An 18,720-nucleotide genomic window follows, 5' to 3' on the forward strand; every position below is an offset into this window, starting at 1 on the left:
GAGTCCATAGTCTCTCATGGTTCATCTCTCCCTCCGATTCCCCCCCTTCATTTTTCCCTTCCTTCTCCTAACGTTTTGTCTTTTTTTTTCCCTCCTTGGATAGTGGTATTTCTTTGGAAACACTAAGGGAAACCCAAAGGCAGCATTCCCATAAAAACATAAGAAAGGGGCACCTAGGTGGCTCAGTTGGTTAAGCGACTGCCTTCGGCTCGGGTCATGATCCTGGAGTCCCAGGTTCGAGTCCCACATCGGGCTCCCTGCTTGGCAGGGAGTCTGTTTCTCCCTCTGACCCTCTCCCTCTCATGATCTCTCTCTCTCAAATAAATTAATAAAATCTTTAAAAAAAAATAAGAAAGTGGTCAGAATCAGACATTATTATTCAAAGGCAATAAGAAATGTACAAGCATACACATATATATATCTTCACAAAACATGCTTACAGTTTAGAAGCAAATATATGGAGTTTGGAAAAACAAAATGAGATGCTACTGTCTTTTCATGGAAGAGACAATGGTTGTTAAGAGCACAATGGCCTGGTTTCTGGTCCCACATGTAAACAGTTTAGAAGTTTCCACTTCATCCTAACAACAATTAAAAACATAAACAGACTGAAAAATCAACAATTGTTCTTGGATCCCTTAAACAGGGGAGAACGGAGGGCCCACCATAGCTTCCAAGACTGGAGAAACTTACAAATGAATACAGGGTGTCACAGCTTACCAAAGCAGACTTAAGAGCTAAAACCACCATAGAAATCCATGTTGGGGTGGGACAAATCCCTGGAGACTCAGTGTTCATAATTCAGAGAGCTAAAAATTCCAAAGGGGCTCAGTCATAAGTGGTCACCCACAATATTGTGATTTACTTCCAGGAGTTTAACCAGGTCCCCATAGTAAATATTGTAGAAAAATTTCCCTTTGCTTCCAGCAGGGGGAGGAGGAAAAGAATCATTTCGAAATAACACCAAGATAACTCCATTCTTACTAACAAGGCCTGCTCTCAAGGGGAAAAGACTAACAAAAGCCTATCCTGCTGGGGGACTATCAGGGACTAACTGAATAGGGAAAAGGAAACACAGCTCCATCTACTTCTGTCCTTCTGTGTGGGAGAAGGGAAATGCATAGCTCCAGCCCACTCTGGTGGAAGATGTTGCTAATGGAGGAGGCATATGTGGAGGCAGAGGGTATAGGGAAATCTCTACACCTTCTCCTCAATTTTGCTGTGAACCTCAAGCTGCTCTAAAAAATTAAAGTCTTAATTTTTATAAAAGCACTCTGATCTTTCTATCCCAAATGGTATCACTAATATTTGCACTGTAGGGAAAGACTAAATGTCTTATTCAACCCACCTCCACCCTCTAATGTGTGAATGAATAAAATGTGGATATACTACCTTGCTTTTGCTTTTGCTAGTGAATGAATAGCTAGCTTTCCACTCTACATTCTTGTGCTTTGTCATCTTTTCTTGAGACCTCCATAAAATTGCCTGTCAATTTAACTTCTTAGTGGCCCTGTACTCAAATTACTATTATAAACACTTTTCTACTTACTGTCATCTATTTTACCTCCTCAATCAGGCCATAGACCCCAGAAAATATTTTAAGATTCACCATCACTATTGTCATCTCTTAAGTAGCCTCCAAGTGTGAATTCACAGTACTACTGCAGAACTGGAGTTAAAGTCCTAGAAACAAGACAACTCTGCCCTTCTTAATAAACACATTACATTTAATCAAATGACCTGAAGGAAAGTCATCTTTTGAAATGATGGACTAGATTTCTTTGTAAAGCACAATTTCTAAAAAACACAATTGTGCCAAAAGAAATGGCGTGTACTTTAGACTACACCATTAAAAATTATAATCCCATTTTATTTTTTCTGATCAGTTGATTTTTACTGTGTAAATGTATATACAGGAAAACAGTGTCTTGCATATACTCTCATTAAAACTATCTGCTGAAGAAGGAAGTGATAAAGACCTTCCTGTGAGAAATTACCTTGAAAGCTTATCAAATTCCTATAATAGACAAGATAAAAATCAATTTTCATATTTGAAATATGCTGTTTTCAAGTTAAATTCAGTGTTTTCAAATGTATTTAAAAATTAATAAATTCATTCATGCTCTTTCTATGTTGGCATATCGATGTAGCCACTGTGACTAAGTTTGATAGCTGATTTATCTATGAAAATGCTATTAAAATAGACTGATAAATCCAGTAAAACCAATGAAACTAGATATAGCCTTTAAAACTTGGTTTCAGAAAAACTAGCAAAATTTTCTACTATTTTCTTCAGCATTTCCAGTAGATGGCAACCTTTAGTCATAAATAGAGAAGTCATTTTAAAACAATATAAAAAGCTTTTTTGTTATAATGCAACAAAAACGGCTAGCAAGATGTTAACATTAATTTTTATCATAATCATCATTCTATCATGCTTAAGATAAAGAGTTTAACAAGATATTTGGAGGAGTAGCTCTAAAATACTAAATTTGAGAAAGCAAAAGAAGATAATCTCCAATATAAGGCATAATATAAAAGTTGTGGCAATACCAAGAAAGCTTTCAAATCCTAGATAAATTTAGCAATGTGGATTTAAATTTATTCTCTTCAGGGGAAAGATTGATCCTACACAGAGAACAGAAAGAAAACTAGAAAGAAAATTCTTTGTCTTGTTTGAATTTAATTTCTGTAATGCTTGTTATAATTGTCATATTAGTGATATTTGATTGTCAGAAATACAGAAAGTTGGTAATAGGTTTAAAAGGGGAAAATATGTTAAAGTTTAGCTTCAAGTTAAGTGTGAATCGTATATAACAGAAACTAGTTTTCTGTAGAATTTTAAGGTAAGATAGACATGTTTCATTTTGCTTTGTTTTCATTTTTTAAAATATTATTAGATGCAAATATAATCAGATAAATCTTTGAAAATTATTCACCACCAATGGCCAGGAATTTGGCTGATTTTTAAATTAGATTCTGTTATACTAATACAAAGGCTTTAAAAGGGTTTGAAAGGTGCCTGTCTGGCTCAGTGGGTTAAGCGTCTGCCTTCGGCTCAGGTCACCACCCCAGGGCTTTGGGATTGAACCCTACAGCAGGCTCTCTGCTTGGAAGGGAGCCTCTTTTCCCTTCCCCTTTACCTGCCACTCCCCCTGCTTATGCTTTCTGTGTGTGTGTGTGTGTGTATGTGTGTGTCAAATAAATAAGTAAAATCTTTAAAAATAAGTAAATAAAAGGGTTTGAAAGGTTTTGAATAAAGATTTCTATCATAGTTCAAAGGCTAAATCAAGAAAAACATTTACGTGTTTAAGAATCATATACAGATTTTGAACATGAGTGCCTATGAAGAAATTATAAGCTTTCCCCCAAGACTGTCTTACTAATTGAAATAATATTGTGTTTAGATTAATTTATATTGATTTTCATTTTGCAAATGTAAACAAGATAAATGAAAAAGGAAACTTGGTTTAATTGTTACTTAGAAATATACACTGACAAAGTTGTTGGTTGGTAGTTTATTATATTTTTACTGTAAAGTAATTTAACCCCTGACTTTGCAGCTTTAAGTCAATTGTGCTACCTAATCAGCCACTACATCTACAGTTCTCCATTCAGCAGATTCTGAAATTATTAATAAGAGAACATGTAACAGAACTATAGAAACTCACATTTGCAGTTAGATACAAAAATCTTTAATAGTAATAACTGATAAGATGATTGAAAATGTATGGCTTTTTACAACATGCAATATAATTTACAGGATGTTGCACATTGATGTGTATGCCCATTTCCTGGGTTCCCCTTAAAACCTCAGGGATTGCATCATCCCAGAACAGTTCTTCAAAGGAAGCACACACCTATAATCATACATACACACACACACACACACGCACGCACACACAGAATTAGAATTATAGCAGTCTGTGCTACATGTATTTTTATAGTGTTTGATTAAAAATATTAAATTCTACAGTGCTTTGTAAATGTGTAACATAATAGGGAAGAAAATACTTAGCTATTCAATAGAGAGACTTTTATATATGATTTACTTTATAATTATTAAGAGAATAGATAGAAAAGATTTTGATATGTAGCACACTTAATCACACCATGCACTAAAAATCTGTTAAATTATGTCAATATAAAGGGTAACTACATTATCTACCAATGTTGACCCAAAACATGACTTTCCAATGCAATCTGCAATTGCAAATCACACAAAACCTAAATTTCACAACTTTCATTTAATTAATATGAAAACCAAGTTTAGGATTAAAATTAACAGTTCCGGGCGCCTGGGTGGCTCAGTTGGTTAAGTGACTGCCTTCGGTTCAGGTCATGATCCTGGAGTCCCGGGATCGAGTCCCACATCCGGCTCCCTGCTCAGCGGGGAGTCGGCTTCTCCCTCTGACCCTCCCTCCTCTCATGCTCTCTCTCTATCTCATTCTCTCTCTCAAATAAATAAATAAAATCTTTAAAAAATAAAATTAACAGTTCCAATCTTTACCTTCTGTTATTCTTCATATCCTTTTCATGTGCTTCAACTACCTACCCCCTCTACATTGCTGTATATGAATGCTGAATAGTTTCTCAGGCTCAAATACTGAGTCATGATTGAAAATAAATATCTTACATCATTACTTATTTATTCCTTCTGGATTTCAACCATCAACATAAAATTTTCTTCAACCTAACCTTGTCAAAAATAGCTTCAATGGGATTAATTACTTCAGTGTATTTTTGTGCAATTGTTGGAGATGATTTATTTCACTGCACATTTATTGCTCAAGGAAAGAAATAGAAAATGGATATACATTTAAAGACAATGGACTGACTTTTTCAAGGACAGAGGATAGGTACAAAGTGGGGAGCCTTTCCATGGGTACCTGATGGTGTCTTCCCTTTCCTTCTGTGTACTTACTTTCTAAGTTACTTTGTTTTTTATTTCTAGTTGGACTCAAGTTTTTGTTAATTTGTTTTTTTCTTTATCATTTTCTTTTTTTGCTTTGTTTTGTCTTGTCATTGCTTTATTTCAAATCCAGTCTTTACTGTTTATTGGAATTATAACAAATGGAGAGGTGTGTAATTATTTGCTGACTCACCAGACAAATCCTAGAAACAGAGGGACAAATATTTATAGATTTAATTTTCCACATTAACTCATCTTCTTTAGTCATTTTTTTTTCATTCTCATGCATGGAAAATGTTTTTGGATATTTGTTCCACTTTCAGAAAAACTCATATTTCTTGTTGAGAATATGAAAGACTCAAAGTATAATACAAATAACTCTTCTCCACATTTCACTACCCCCTAAAAAACCAGTGATCAAAAATCTCAGATTATGTAACTATATAGGTTGCCATGTGGCCAAAATAGCAGGAAGAGTCCCTCAACTGCTAAGAAAAACTATAGTAATCCCAAAGTACCAGATTCAGATCTGTTTTGACCAACTTGAACTGCCTCCCTAATACATGCACATATTTTTCTATATGTAAATATAATCCAAAGAAAATCAGTGAGATGTCTCTGATTTATAAATGATTCAACGCCATACAGATTGGTGCTGGTAATTATTATTGATAAAGCAGCATGTGAAGACAAAAGAGCATTGGGCTGGAAGTATAGGGGATAAGTTAACTTTACATTTTGATGTGATGCATGCAAATTAATCACAATATTGATGAATAACTTATTTCCATTGGATTGTCATGATCTTATATAAACAGAGCCATAAATAGAAAATATCAGATAAAGGTCATGTCCCCAAAGACCCAACCTCTTTTACATAGTGCAAGCATTATATAATCCCCTTTTTCTCTGTTTCTTCTTCATGAGGCAAAAGGATATCTTACTCTGAATTCACTCACTACCAGTCCTAGTGGTAAAAATCTTGTTTTAAGAAATGAGAAATAAGCATCCCTCCTGCTTTTCAATGCTGAACCAAAATAGCTTCCCAAAACTAAAATTCATTAAATCCCATGAAGATTTCTCTGTTCCTTTAATGCAGAAATTAAAGGGACATGTATAAGATGCAGTTCAAAATATACAAATCAAGCACATTATAACAGTGAACTCTCAAGAAAGACTCTAGTCATGGGAATAAAAGAATCTGAAAGATGCAGCCTTACTTTCCTGTCAGTTGAAACAGCAAGGACTCTCCTGAAAGCAAAACTCTCCCAGGAATACATGTACCTATGTTTGCCTCCAATTAAAATCAGAGAAGCAGAAGCAGAAGCAGGGTCATCTCAGCTGATCCTAATTACTATGCTGCTATGAATGGATACTTGGGAAATATCTTCAAATCCACATACTATATTTTCAAAGAATAAATAAGCAAGTGTATGCTGGGAAGAAACAGCATAATTATACCTACTTAGGCTGTCTCAGGTGGATCTATCAAGTGGCCTTCAAGGATAAAAGTCATTCTGCTGATATCCTGTCTGCTTGACAGAATGGTGTAGACTGCTATGAAAGACACAAGTAGCTGTAACCTTCATGTCAACAAAATTGGATGACAGCTCTCTATAGCTGCCACATGGAATTCAATAGCAGCTGTAAACCTAGGAATATTCTGAGATGGTAAATTTCCATGGCAAGGGATATACTAGGACCTTCAATTGAGAGAACATGAATCAAGGCTGTCGTGGGCATCTAATGTTCCTTTTTATCTCTCAGAATCATGTCTGTTTTGGAATTATACTTAATTAGGGTTACTGCAAACTTTTAAATGAATGAAACTCTCTCCAAGCAGTCTTATTTTCAACATATATATTTATTTAGACATTTATTATGAAAAGTCAATAGTATTTTTCAGTCAAAAAGCAAGATAAGATTTGCAGTATGAGTCATGATCAGACTCCAAAGAATGCCAAATGTCACTTCAGATTAGGGGGGAAATTTTTTCTTTAGCTCACTCATATTTTGAATAGTGTTACTTAAATTTCAGTTTGAAGCAGTCCTTGAGATGAAAATTGGTCATTTTCTCACTGTAAATAGTGTTCTTATCAATTTTGGGTTTACAGACATCTTTGAAAGTCTGATGAAAATTATGAATCTTTTCTCTAAATAATACATACTTACATATATTCATGAAATTTTGAATGCATATATAAATGCTTCCTGTGTTCTCTTAGGTCCATGGTCTTAGATTAAGAACTGCTGCTCCCAAGGCCAAATATGGAAATGAAACATTTAAGTTTAAAGGAAAATAATTTATAATTGTTTCCTTTGGACAAACTACTCTGAGAAAGTAGATTTTCACAATGGTGCAATAAATAAGTAAAAACACTTGTATAATTCCACAATTGAAACTCCATAATTTGATTAACTCTTTGAACAGCATATCTTTTGAGTGATAAGTCTTTTGCAAACAAGCTGAGAATGCCCAACCATTTGCTTGAATTAAACACAACCAAAGAAGATAAACAAATATGCTGTGGTTCCGAGGATTAATTTATGTTCCCAAAGCATATTTAACATACATAATTATATGCATTGAGAAACTTCCTCTCTAAGAATATTTGAATTAGGAGAATGCACAATTAAATGTATAGTATTAGTTGTTACCTTGGAAGTTTAAGTTTCAACTTAACAAAATGATTATCTTCATCTTATATTCCTAAGAAGATTCTGGTTTCAGATTCCCTCAAACACTTCTGTCTGCATGATGATGACAAAAGTTTGAATTCCTGAGATTTCAAAATAATTAATTCCACTCAGTTTTACCAGTTGTAAAATTAAAAATTATAGCTCTAACCAAGCCTTAACTTAGATAGAATATTTTACTGTGAACCATATCATAGTATAAACTAGATGTTTGATTTAAACTTTCCTTTTAAATCTGGTTTAATCCCAAATAAAATTATGCTAAATGCCCTCAGGAGTATCTTATTCATAAATGCATATAGAACATGGGACAATATATCTCCTTTTTCATAGTGCCTTTTAATAAAGCTCTGTGGTCAAGTGTCCTCTGTTTTCGACTTTTAAAACTTTCCCACTCTCCAGCTGACATATTTGTATATTGTCTTTAGTTAATTTAAATAAGTGAAACAATTCACCAAATCCAATCCTACTTTTATTTTATCTTCTCCTTGATTAATACAGCATATTTAGTTATGGCCTAGAGAAATCAAATCTGATTGTTACTTAACTGAACTGTGGAAGAACTCCAATAGTGATGTATATCTGAAACTGATATTCTTCTATGCAATACTTATTTAACATTTTGAACACTCACAAGAAATTAATGCTGTACATCATTCTTCCATTATTTAAGTGATCAAATATTATAAAATATATAAGACATAAGATACTAAAAGAATTTAAATAAAACAAGATGCAAACTGAACTGTTTTCTTCTACTTTATTTTTTCAGGGTGTTTATACAAAGGGTTGAGAAGTCTGTGCTAAGTCGAATGGAAACAAACCTGTTAGTTTCTTCTCAATTTCCAAAAAACATAGTTCAGCCCTTCCCAGCTTGAGTCACTGATGTTTATGACATGCAAGTCTAATGAAAAATCCAAAATAACCAAAACCTGATGAATTTAATTGTCCTATAACCCTGACCTCTGAACATCAGAATGACAGCATAAAAATTCAAAACTCACAAGGTGAGAAAATATGTATGCCCACCATCCAGGTCTGCCACCTTTTACTGTATTGACTTTTGGGCTAGTACTTATTTGGATTTTCCTTTGATTTTAAACTACAGTACTTGCTTTCCAGATGGATCACTTTACTATTAGACTCACTGATTGATTGAACTTGTTTTTTCTTTTAGACAAGATTCTTTTGGCTTTAGTGAACTTCGTTTCACAATATAGCATCACAATTGTGCATTGGCTGTTGAGATATACTCCACTGTGCTGTCAGTTCCTTGGTTACCACATAGCCCAGAAATTTCTCCCACTTGTCTGAAAAACCAAAGTGCAAGTTTCCCCTACTATCCAAATGTAGAGCATTCCTATGAAATCTTTGTAAGCCAAAATGGGGTAAAGTGAAGAAGCAATTACATTTTTGTAAAAGCAAAATTCCTCTTTGGGTTTCTTTCAGTTATCAAAAAGAGGGACTAATGTAGGTCTTTTGTAAAAGCAAAGTGGCATAAAATAAACTTCCAGATAATGGAGGAAATCTGTAATTTGTAGTGGAACTTGATTTGCTACCAGAGACCTAAGCTCTTGTGTCTCTGACATAACCACTTCACACCTTCCTTGCTATAATCTGAATATGTGGTTTTTATATTTTTTAATATTTTATTTATTTATTTGTAAGAGAAAGAGAGAGAGAGAGCACACAAGTAGGGAAAGCAGCAGGCAGAGGGAGAAGCAGCTCCCCGCTGAGCAAGGAGCCCAATGTGGGACTTGATTCCAGGACCCTGGCATCATGACCTGAGCTGACGGCAGATGCTTAACTGACTGAGCCTCCCAGGCATCCCTAACCTGAATATTTGTATCACCCCAAAATCTTCATGTTAAAGTCCTAACCCTTAAAAATGATGGTATTAGGAGATGTGGCCTTTGGGAGATGATTAAGTCATGAGAATGGAACCCTCACGAATGAGATTAGTGCCTTTATGAAATAGACCCAAGAGAACTCTTTCCTCCCTTCCACCATGTAAAGATACAGCAAGAAAGTGCCATTTATGAACCAGGAAGGAGGACCTCACCAGACACTGGATTTGGCCACATCTTTATCTTGGAATTTTCAGCCTCCAGAACTGTGAGAAATAAATTTCTGTTGTTTATACGTTACCCAGGCCATGTTTTGTTTTGTTTTGTTTTGTTTGTTTTGTTGTTGTTGTTATAGCAGCCTGAATGGACTAAGATATTCCTCTATTCTTAGACCACACACCAGGACTCTGTCTCATTTCAGTCCGACTTGTGCTCTAATATTCCACAGGAACCAATCCCTAGTCTACTGGATCATTTGCAATGCTTTCTAAAATATACTGGGGAAGGGATATGAAGATCAATTGCACTGTCTGTCTCCCCTGGAATTGTGCTAAAAATATAATGATTACTCATTCAAGTAATGTCTGCTTCTTGTAATTTTGATAACATATCCCTCTCACCACATTAGATTATCTTGGACATTCATACCTGTCTGCCATATTCAAGTTTAAAAAGCACTGAGCCAGTTTTCTTCTGCCCTTCCCTGGACAAGCCTCTCAGAAATCTAGGTATTAGAAATTCTTAATGTTTCATGTAGGAACTCATCCCAATTATGCTACAGGTGATACTCCTGGTGTTATCCAACTTCATTCCATTCAATAACTAGTATTATCCAAGCTGTTCTCAGACTCATTGCCAGTGTTAATCTATTTTCTAATCTCTATCTCCTTCCTTCATGAACTCTTCTTGCATTCATTTTGAAGACTGATCTTACTTTTTTTTTTATTAAAGTATAGCTGACACACAATGTTACATTAGTTTTGGATGTACAGCATAGTGATGTAACAACTATATATGTTATGCTATGCTCACCACAAGTGTAGCTGCCATCTGTTATCGTACAATTCTATTATAATACCATTGACTATATTCCCTATACTGCACCTTTTATCCCCATGACTTATTCATTCCATAACTGGAAGCCTGTGCCTCCCACTAATGTTACAATTTTAATTAAGCACTCCCTAAAACACAAGAAGTTAATAAAATGCCCCTGCATTTCTGACTCCCAATATCTGTATGAATTAGCTTAGGTACCTAAAAGAAAACTATGCAATCCAAACAATGCAGACTCCCTTCAGCACTTGACCAGAATATCTTACTACAATCAATTCTATATGACAAAATCCAAATAGTGTAGTAAGTAGTGTAATAAAGACAGCTAAAAATTACGTTTTGAACATTTTAATTGAAAGAAGTGAGTTTGATAATTTCTTTATAGATTTTGGATACTAGCCCTTTATCTCAAAAGTCATTTGCAATGAGGTATTTGGGTGATGGGCATTAAGGAGGGCACTTGATATAATGAGCACTGGGTGTTACATGCAACTGATGAATCACTAAATTCTACCATGAAACCAACAGTACAGTATATGTTAACTAAATAAAATTTAAATAAAAAAATTAAAAAAGAAGTGATGTTGATCTCTAAATTAAAAATTTATATTTTTCCATTTAAATATTTTAAATATATTAACAAAAAAGAAATGGTTTTGGTTACTTGTGCCTATACCTACACCTAACCACACATTATGATAACTATAAGAGCTGTACCTTTTATTAAAACACATAGATGTTGAAAATATTTTATTAATTTACATTATTTTTGCTGAAGGTTATGAAAAGTAGCACACAGAGTTTTAAAAAATTCATTTCAGAGACTCAATTCCACCTAGGAAATTTGTGATTCATCAATCTCCCATGAGTCATCTGGCCTTCAAGATTGCTTCTAGGTTCTACTAAAGGAGTTTACTTCATTTGCATTTACCTCTATAGGACAAATGGTACTGTATTGTCCCATATAATACAACTTGATTCTAAAGAAGTTAAATACAATGGTTATTAGGAAAAAAAAAACTGTCATGATGTGGTTTTCCTGACTTCCTATCCACCACACTGTTAATTCCCCCCTCACGGTTTCCTTGATAAAATTTTTGTTTGTTTTGACACACATTTCACCCTACTGTTTCCTATATAACAATGGCAATATGAATGTCAAAGCCAAATATCTTGAATTCCTACTTTAAAAAATTATCCCTTCTTAAATATATAGGAAAAGGGAAATAGCATTTATAATACAATAAATACTAGTTCAACACAATAAAATATTAATTCATCAGTAATATATTAAATCCTTACATAGTTCATTCAGTTTTTTTATTATTAGATATATTTTAGAAATTTTAATTATTTTTTAGAAAATTTGATGGAAGGAAGAGTAAGACAGAGAGAAAAAAAATAAATAGTAAAGAAAGTAAGCAGAAAAAAGTGATTAAGATTGCTATTCAGATTAACACCATTATTCCTGTGGGTTCAGTTCTCTATTTTTCTATAGTATAGAAAACAGCTTCTTTCATAAATCCCAACCCTCATTTGAAGAAACCATTTCAAAAAAATGAAAGAAAAGCTTCATTTCTATGGCTAATCTGTTTTTGGATAATCTGAATTACCAATTAGTACAATTTGTGATGTGGACACAAAGTCACCTACAGTTGTATTTACTGTACTTATTTTATATGTAGTTCCACAAGCTGCTTTAAAATGATAGACATTGGAGAACATACTATTCTGTTTTCCATTGTTTCTTTCTCATTTTTTTAATGATGATATGTATACTTGATAATAATCCACTTTGACATCTAAGCTTTTTGTCTATATTCTCATCATCTGACAAATTCTTGAAATAACTTGGCATAGCAAAACATTTTTCAGTGCTTTTCCATATGTGGAGATATTCAAGGTGCCTGTATATTCTATTGATCACTTGGGAGAAATGTGTCATGTCTATAAAACTAATGATAAATATTTCACAATGGGATGTAAACAGGAAGAAATAACTTATTACTAGCTGGAATCATTTTCTAACCCAAGATTAAAAGGTCTTGTACATACCAATAGCAACGGATTAAATTTTTTCATATTTGCCATAAAGAATAATTTACTTAATCTAGATAAAAAGTATACAGTCTATGTCTTTTGCTCCATCATAAGCTCTATATCTATCTTTCTTGTTTCATGCAGTAATACTTGACCTACAGTATAGTAAGTTATAAGCTGGTTAGAGTTCAGATGCTTAAACCAAATTATTATGTAATTTAAATCTGGAAAATCTGGAATGGCATGCTGGCTTTAAATTTTTCTAATATTGCAGGGTGCCTGGGTGGCTCAGTTGGTTAAGTGACTGCCTTCAGCTCAGGTTATGATCCTGGAGTTTCAGGATCAAGTCCCACATCGGGCTCCCTGCTCAGCAGGGAGTCTGCTTCTCCCTCTAACCCTCTTCCTTCTCATGCTCTCTATCTCTCATTCTCTCTCTCTCAAATAAATAAATAAAATCTTTAAAAAAATAAATTTTTCTAATAGTGCAGAAAAGAAGATCTCTGATAAAAGAAATGTGTATAAATTACGAACTTTGCAAGGTGGAAATTTGTAATAAGGATGTTGTGTTCATAAAACTATTGATATGCTAAAAGTATTAAAATGTTTTCTCTATAAGGTAATATTGCAGTGTCAAGGTACATAGACCTTGTCCTTAGAAGATATGAGTTCAAATTATGGCTATGTCTACTTGCAGGTTGTTTATGTGATCTTAGGAAAGTTTTTGAAACTCTTTGTGCCTTACTTTTGTCATCAAAAAAAAATGCAGATAGTACCTATCTGATAGGATTAGTGTGAAAATTATACAAGCTAATCCATGCAAAATGCTGAGCAGAATGCCTGACACATGTAAATAATTACATACATTATATATATATATATTCGGTATTATTATTACTATTTTATTAAAGCAAAAATGGTTCTGTCAAATAAAATAACAATGAAAAAATAAAATACATACATTCCAAGATAAAAGAAGAAAGGGAAAAATGGAAATTCTATTTTTTAAGTTTTCTATTTTTTTAGCTTTGCAAATTCTTTTTTGAAAATTTTTATTTGAGTATATTTGACACACATTGTTATATTAATTTCAGATATACATCATAGCTTACTTCTTTCTATGCTCACTACAAGTGTAGCTACCATCTGTCACCATAGAATGTTACTACAATACCATTGATTCTATTTCCTATGCTGTGTCTTTTAAGTTTTCTACTTCTTTATTAAAATAGTCAAAATGTCTTAATTCTTTTTTTTTAAAGATTTTATTTATTTATTTGACAGAGACATAGAGAGAGAGCACAGATAGGCAGAGTGGCAGGCAGAGGGAGAGGGAGAAGCAGGTTCCCGCTGAACAAGGAGCCCGACGCGGGACTCGATACCCAGACCCTGGGATCATGACCTGAGCTGAAGGCAGATGCTTAACAACTGAGCCACCCAGGCGCTCCCAAAATGTCTTAATTCAAACTTTACACTTCCAAGTTATAAGATAGCCACGAATGTGTGACTGTTGATAATAACCATTAAAATTAGTAGGAACACTTTTATTTTTATCTATGAGTAAAATTGAACCCATAGGTCATTTCTGAATCATAAAATATCAAATCTCTGTGGAATACTTGACATTAATAAGTATGCTTTATGGAAAGAGAGTCTATGAATTGCCTTCCATTCAAATCCTCTATGGGATTTTCTCAGCCCTGGCTGTCAGTTGTCTATTTACACTGTATAATAAATCATATTTCTTCTAACAGACACAACATAACTTCCTCTTAGTCTGTCCTTCCAAACTGATAAATTGCACTTTTACCAAGTACTAGTTTATTTTTATGATAACCCTAATACCTTTGGAGAAGTGGCTTATTGTATAGCTAATGAAACATAAACTTTAAGGTGCTTTGTTTGCATGGGTCTTTTACAAATCCTAGGAGAGAGCCTAGCAAATTTAGATTTATAATTTTGGATTATTTTCCTTAAAAAGGACCCAACTCAAATTGTATAAACTTAAAATCCTACAAATCCTGGGTTTCTCCCTGTCTTAAAATATTATTAGATGCTCTTAACACTATGAAAACTAGTGAATATATGAAAGAAGTGTTAAAGAAATGTTTTCCTCTCTGATTCACTTTTTTTTTTAAATTGAGATATAATTGACATATAACATTGCATTAGCTGTAGGTGTGCAATATAATGATTTGATATAGGTATGTATTATAAAATAACAACTACAATAATTTTAATTAATATCCATCACCACATATAGTTATTTTGTTGTGACGAGAACTTTCAAGATTTATTCTCTTGGGAACTCTCATATATACAATATAGTATTATTAACTATAGTCTCATTAAATCCCCAGAACTTATTTATCTTATAAATGGAAGTTTGTATTTTTTGACCACCTTCACCCATATCCCTCTGCCCTCCCCCTGGAAAACACCAGTTTGTTCTCTGTGTCCATGTGTTTGGATTTTTGTTCTTGTTTTAGATTCGATATGTAAGTTAAATCATACAGTATTTGTCTTTCTGTCTGACTTATTTCACTCAGCATAGTGCCCTCAAAGTCCATCTATGTTGTGGCAAATGGCAAGATTTCCTTCTTTTTAATGGTTGAACAATATTCCATTGTATATTATGTATGATACATGTATCTTACAATAAAATATATGTATTATATGTGATAGATATCATGTATGATATATGTCATATTTCCTTTTTAATTTTTTTTTATTTGGGTATAGCTGACATATAATGTTACATTAGTTTTAGGTGTAACACATACTGATCCAACTTCTCTATATGCTATGCTATGCTCACCCCAAGTGTAGTTAACATCTGTCGCCATAAAACACTATTACAACATCATTGACTATATTCTTTATTCTGTGCCTTTTTTTTCTTTGACTTATTAATTCCATAATGGAAGTCTGTATCTTCCACTCTCCCTCACATATTTTGCCCATTCCCCCAGCCCTCTTCCCTCTGGCAATCATCAATTTGGGCTCTGTACTTATAGTTCTGATTTTGCTTTGGTGTGTTTATTCATTTGGGTTTTTTCAGCTTCCACATATGAGAAAAAGTGTATGGTATTTTTCTTTCTCAGTCTGACTTATTTTACTTAGCATAATACCTTTTATGTCCATCTATGTTGTCACAAATGGCACTATCTCATCCTTTTCTAAAGCTATGTAATATTCCATAATTCCATATATATATATACATGCACACACTCATATGTACATACACATATACATATATATAGGCACCTTGGTGGCACAGTTGGTTAAGCATCCAACTTTTGGTTTTGGCTCAGGTCATGATCTCAGGGTCACAAGATCGAGCCCCACATCAGGCACTGTGCTCAGCACAGAGTCTGTTTGAGAATCTCACTCTCCCTCTGCTCTTCCAGCTCATTCTCTTTCTCTCTCTCTAAAATCTATCATCTATCTATCTATCTATCTATCTATCTATCTATCTATCTATTTATCTATTATCTGGCTGTGCCATTTTCCCAACACCATTTATTGAAGAGACTATCCTTCCAAACTGGTAAGTTGTATTTTTACCAAGTATTACTTTTAAATTGCTGAAGTTTGCATATGCAAAATTAAGAAAAAAGTGTGTGAGGTGGGTGAAATGGATGAAGGTTGTCAAAAGGTACAAACTTTCAGTTATAAGGTAAATAAGTTTTTGGAAAGTAATGTACAGCATGCTGACTGTAGTTAACAATACTATATTGCATATTCAAAAGCTCCTAAAAGAGTAAATCTCAAAAGTTTTCATTATATGAAAAAAACATTTTAACTATGCGTGGTGATGGATGTTAACTAAACTTACTTTTGCAATCATTTTACTATCTACCTACCTATCTATCTACCAGATCATTACGCTGTACACCATTAACTAATACAATATCTGGACCTTGGCCAGAGTGTGGCAAGTTTTAACTAGGTATGCTCTGGTCTGTTTGTTAAATGAGACCTGAAGTTACTTCTGCTAGAACGGCAGACTTGCAGAACACTATAGTTGATAGACATGTGTATGGAGGTTTCTGCTGATCTTCTAGGGAAGGGGCCTGTTGTGCTGGTCTTTAGATACACTTGTCAGAGAAAAACAGTACCAGCAGGGCACAGGGAGGGTGGGACTTGGTATAAGCAGGTTACCCAGCCAGTGTTGGTGCTGTGCTGTTTCCTGAAGTTGGTTTATGCTGAGGGACAGGGGAGGGAAGTGGCACCAGCCATCTCCTTTTCCCTGAAGAAGGAAGTCAGTGCTTGCTAGTCTCAGGGAAACACTCTCAGAAGGGGAATAATTTCCCAGTGTGCATTGCAAGCACTTTTCAGATCACTATTTTCAATCTGTCTGCCTCCAGTTTGCTTGCCTGCCTGGAGCAGCACAGTGCACCTTGGGTTCTATCCCAGCCAAGCCTGCTGACTTAAAACTCCAAACTTCAGGGAACTCAAAGTATCCCAGCCAAGCCTGCTGACTTAAAACTCCAAACTTCAGGGAACTCAAAGTAATCTTGAAAAAGAAAAGCAAAGCTGGAGACATCACAATTCCAGACTCCAAATGATATTACAAAGCTGTAGTGATCAAGACAGTACGGTTCTTGGACAAAAATAGACACATAGATCAATGGAACAGAATAGAACACCCAGAAATGAACCCACAACTATATGGTCAACTAATCTTTGACAAAGTAGGAGAGAATATCCAATGGAAAAAAGACAGTCTCTTAAACAAATGGTGTTGGGAAAACTGGACAGCCACATGCAGAAGAATGAAACTGGACCACCACTCTTAAACCATACACAAAAAATAAATTCAAAATGGATGAAAGACCTAAATGTGAGACAGAAAATCATCAAAATCCTAGAGAAGAACATAAGCAGTAATCTCTTTGACATTGGCCCTTACAACTTCTTACTAGATATGTCTTCTGAGGCAAGAGAAACAAAAGCAAAAATAAACTATTGGGACTTCATCAAAATAAAAAGCTTCTGCATAGCAAAGGAAACCATCAACAAAACTAAAAGGCAACCTATGGAATGGGAAAAGATATTTTCAAATGACATATCTGGTAGTGTTAGCATCCAAAATATATAAAAACTTATTACACTTAACACCAAAAAACACAAATAATCCAGTTAAAAGATGGGCAGAAGACATAAACAGACATTTATCCAAAAAAAAAAAAGACATCCAAATGGCCAACAGACACATGAAAACATGCTCAACATGCTTTCATCAGGGAAATCCAAATCAAAACTACAATGAGCTATCATCTCACACCAGTCAGAATGGCTAAAATTAACAACACAGAAAACAGCAGGTGTTGGTGAGGATGCAGAGAAAGGGGAACCTTCTTACACTGATGGTGGGAATGCAAACTGATGCAGCTACTGTGGAAAACAGTATAGAGGTTCCTAGAAAAGTTAAAAATAAAACTACCCAATGACCCAGCAATTGCACTACTATCCTTGTACCCAAAGGATACAAAAATACTAATTCGAAGGGATACTCCAGTGTTTATAGTAACATTATCAACAATATCCAAATTATGGAAAGAGCCCAAATGTCCATCAACAGATGAATGGATAAAGAAGATATGGCATATATATACACAAACCCATACACACAATGGAGTATTTCACAGCCATAAATATGAATGAAATAATGCCATTTGCAACTATATGGATGTAGCTAGAGATTATTATGCTAAGCAAAATAAATCAGTCAGAGAAAGACAAATATCATATAATTACACTCATATGTGGAATTTAAGAAACAAAACAGATGAACATATGAGAAAAAAAGTCAAGCCAAGACACAGACTCTTAACTCTATAGAACAAACAGGGTTGCTGAAGGGGAGGTGGGTGGGGAGATGGGTAAAATGGGTGATTGGTTGTGGATGGCACATTTAATCATGAGCACTGGGTGTTGCATGTAAGTGATGAATCACTAAATTCTACACCTGAAATTAATATTACACTGTATGTTAATTGGAATTTAATAAAAACTTAAAAAAGAAACATAATTTTATATGTTAATTGTGTCCCAATAAAACTGGAAAAGATAATTGAATGTAAAAATTTTTTAAATAATTAAACATTTTATTTTTTGTAACACTCTTCTATTAAGATTGAAAATTTTCACTATTCCTGAACTGTA

The sequence above is a fragment of the Callorhinus ursinus genome, unplaced genomic scaffold (assembly GCF_003265705.2).
Source record: "Callorhinus ursinus isolate GAN/ISIS: 27379988/994484 unplaced genomic scaffold, GSC_fseal_2.0 scaffold67, whole genome shotgun sequence".
Taxonomy (NCBI): domain Eukaryota; kingdom Metazoa; phylum Chordata; class Mammalia; order Carnivora; family Otariidae; genus Callorhinus; species Callorhinus ursinus.